This window comes from Lactuca saligna, chromosome 3 (assembly GCF_052625555.1).
Source record: "Lactuca saligna cultivar CGN05327 chromosome 3, ASM5262555v1, whole genome shotgun sequence".
NCBI lineage: Eukaryota > Viridiplantae > Streptophyta > Magnoliopsida > Asterales > Asteraceae > Lactuca > Lactuca saligna.
The window spans coordinates 95,870,537-95,873,531 of NC_136419.1; positions in this window are offsets into that span (position 1 = coordinate 95,870,537).

Genomic DNA, 2,995 nt, shown 5'->3' on the forward strand with positions numbered 1-2,995 from the left:
GGTTTAGGGCAGATCCACACAATTAATAGTCTATCCGATATTGGTTTATACATAATGAACTAAGAAGTCATAGAAGGAATGGGTTTATCACACTTTACATAAGAAAATATTGGATTTTCTTGAGGAACTCTTTGAACAAATATCAAAGAAACATTTTTACTTAACATTCACTATATCAGAAAAGGTAAGGTTTTTTTGGAGAAACATAACGTAGTGTTCGAAAGAACAAAGAACGGTTTTCCAAAACATAACACTTATGAACTCACCAGCTTTATGTTGCAACTCTTTCTAAACCCACTTGTATTCTCAGGATACTAGTAGATAGGTACATGCACCGGGTTCAAGAAGATGGAGCACAATAGCTTCAACTCTTTACTTGTTATCCACTTTTGGTTTTAATCATGTATAATTCAAATGTAATGAAAATATATTGCTATTAATATAATGGTTGTTGTTGCTTTGATTTCTATTATTCAATTGTTATGATACTACGCATGACGTCCTCCACCCCCGAACGTTTCTGCCGTTTCAGTTCGGGGGTGTGATATTATCTCAACAACCATATGCTTTGGTCCGCCTCTAAATCCTATTAGCACTAACGATCATTTGGCTATTTTGGCTTCGGGGATGTTCATACTTTTCAAAGCATCCAAGAGTATAATGTTGATCAAAGATCCTCCATCGACTAGGAGCCTTCTGACAAAATGGTTGGTGATGTAAAACGTGATCACCAGTCCATCGTGGTAGGGATACTGGACATCTGTTCTAATTGTTTCGTTGAAGGTGTCACACCCCCAAACCGAAACAACGGAAACATTCGGGGGCAGAGGACGTCATGTTTAGTATCACAAGACATGCATCATAGTAATCAAAGTAATCAACAACCATTTCATTAAACCAAAAGTGTTTAAAAAGTACGTGTTCACAAAACATAGACTACAATAAGAAAATAGGACTTGAAGCATTTATGCTCCATCTTCTGAATCCCAGCGCGCGTACCTGTCTACTAGTTTCCTGAGAATACAAGTTATTTTGAAAGAGTTGATCAGCATTTAAGCTGGTGAGTTCATAAGTATTTTAGTGATGTTTAGTATGTTGAAAATTCTTTTTTAGAAAATTTCGCTAGTTCCTCCAGAAGATCCTATATCTTCTGATACCATGAAAGATAAGTAAAAATGACTCTACAATCCTTTCTATGAGTACTAAATGGATATAAGTTATATAAAACCAGAAGTAAACGAACAATCGATTGTGTGTATCTGCCTTAAGCCCACAACCAAACAAGGAATAGGGAATGGGGCGGAAGTCACACCTCCCATTGTTTGTTAGATCATCGTTGTATATAACCCTGACTTATTCACTTGGTACTCACGGAGTTAATTGTAATAGCTCCTCTATATTTGATGAAAACATTCCTTATTTCCTTTACTAAAAGGGGAACCACAATATTTCCTTCTATAATCACTTAGTTTATACAAGCTATATATAATCTAATATCGAACAGATAGTTAATTGTGTGAATCAGCTCTAAACCCACAACCAAACAAGGAACAGGAAGTAAGGCAGAAAGCACACATCTAACTGCCTGTCGGATATTAATTATATATAACTCTGATGTATAAACTAAGGTATTATGGAATTAACCACTAAAGGTCCTTTAAGTATATTGGTTTAATAAAATGGATTAAACCCTTTTTAATAACTGTATTGGGGTAAATCCACAATTACACTCAATCAAATTATTAATAACTGTATTGGGGTAAATGACTCCTTTACCCCTGGCTAAAGTCAACTCTCCTGGTCAAAGTCAACTTTACAGTTGACCTGACTCGCCGAGTTTGGCCGCCAACTCGCCGAGTCCTTACTCTCATTTCTCACCCTACTCGCTGCTACTCGTCGAGTATGGCATCAACTCGACGAGTTCCATTTCGAATCTAAAACTTCAGGCAATCTGCATCAGACACGCGAGCCGTATGAACAACTCGACGAGTTGTTCTTCGAGCTAAGAAGATTGCCTTGGACTCGCCGAGTTGTATGAACAACTCGCCGAGTCCCTCCATTACTGAGTCTAACCACAACTCACTGAGTCCACTCCATCACTCACTGGTCTCACTCGGCATCACTCAAAAAGGGAAAAAATCGGGGACTCGCGGCTCGACTCGCCGAGTCGTTCTTCCGACTCGCCGAGTCGCTTGCATGCAGCAACTCAAAACTTGATTCTGCTTGAATCCAGTGCATAAAACTTATAGATTTGGGCTCCCTCAACTCGATTAGCACGTAAAGATTCTATCTTTACGTGCCATATGCATTCATGAAGATAAAATAGCTTAAAAAGCATAATAAAGGCTAGATCTAGGGTTTCCATGCAAAGTATCTTCATAAAGGCAATAGATCTGGGCTCTGAAACTTCTCAATGAATAGATCTAAGGATATCTCGACTTATTAGAGCATTCATACAATCATAAGGTTTGGGAAAAGCATCAACTAGATCTAGAAGAGTTCTAATGGAGGTTTAAAGCATAACACAAGAGGGAAATCCGAAGAATACCTCAAATAACTCAGATTTGCCCTTGGATCTTTGCACTACTCCTCTTCTCCTTACTCCTTTCTTCTTCTCCTTCTTCAAGCCTTCACAAATCAAACAAGAACACTTAGATCACTCAAGGATGGATTAGGGTTTCTTACAGTGTTCTGAGGGTGAAGGAGGAGAGAATGGGGGCTATAAGGTGGATTAAATAGTGAGCAACCCGAAGATTTAGGGTTTCAACCTGGCAGGCCGACTCGTCGAGTCCCGAATATGGACTCGCCGAGTCGCCGATCTATACGCTGATCAACAACGCGACCCTACTCGACGAGTCGGGACATAGACTCGCCGAGTTCCTCCGTTAACTTCAAAAATAAATACTAAAAACCACATACCAGGGACGGGTCGTTACAATTCTCCCCCACTTGACTCAGACTTCGTCCTTGAAGTCTGCTGCTGCATCTGCAAATA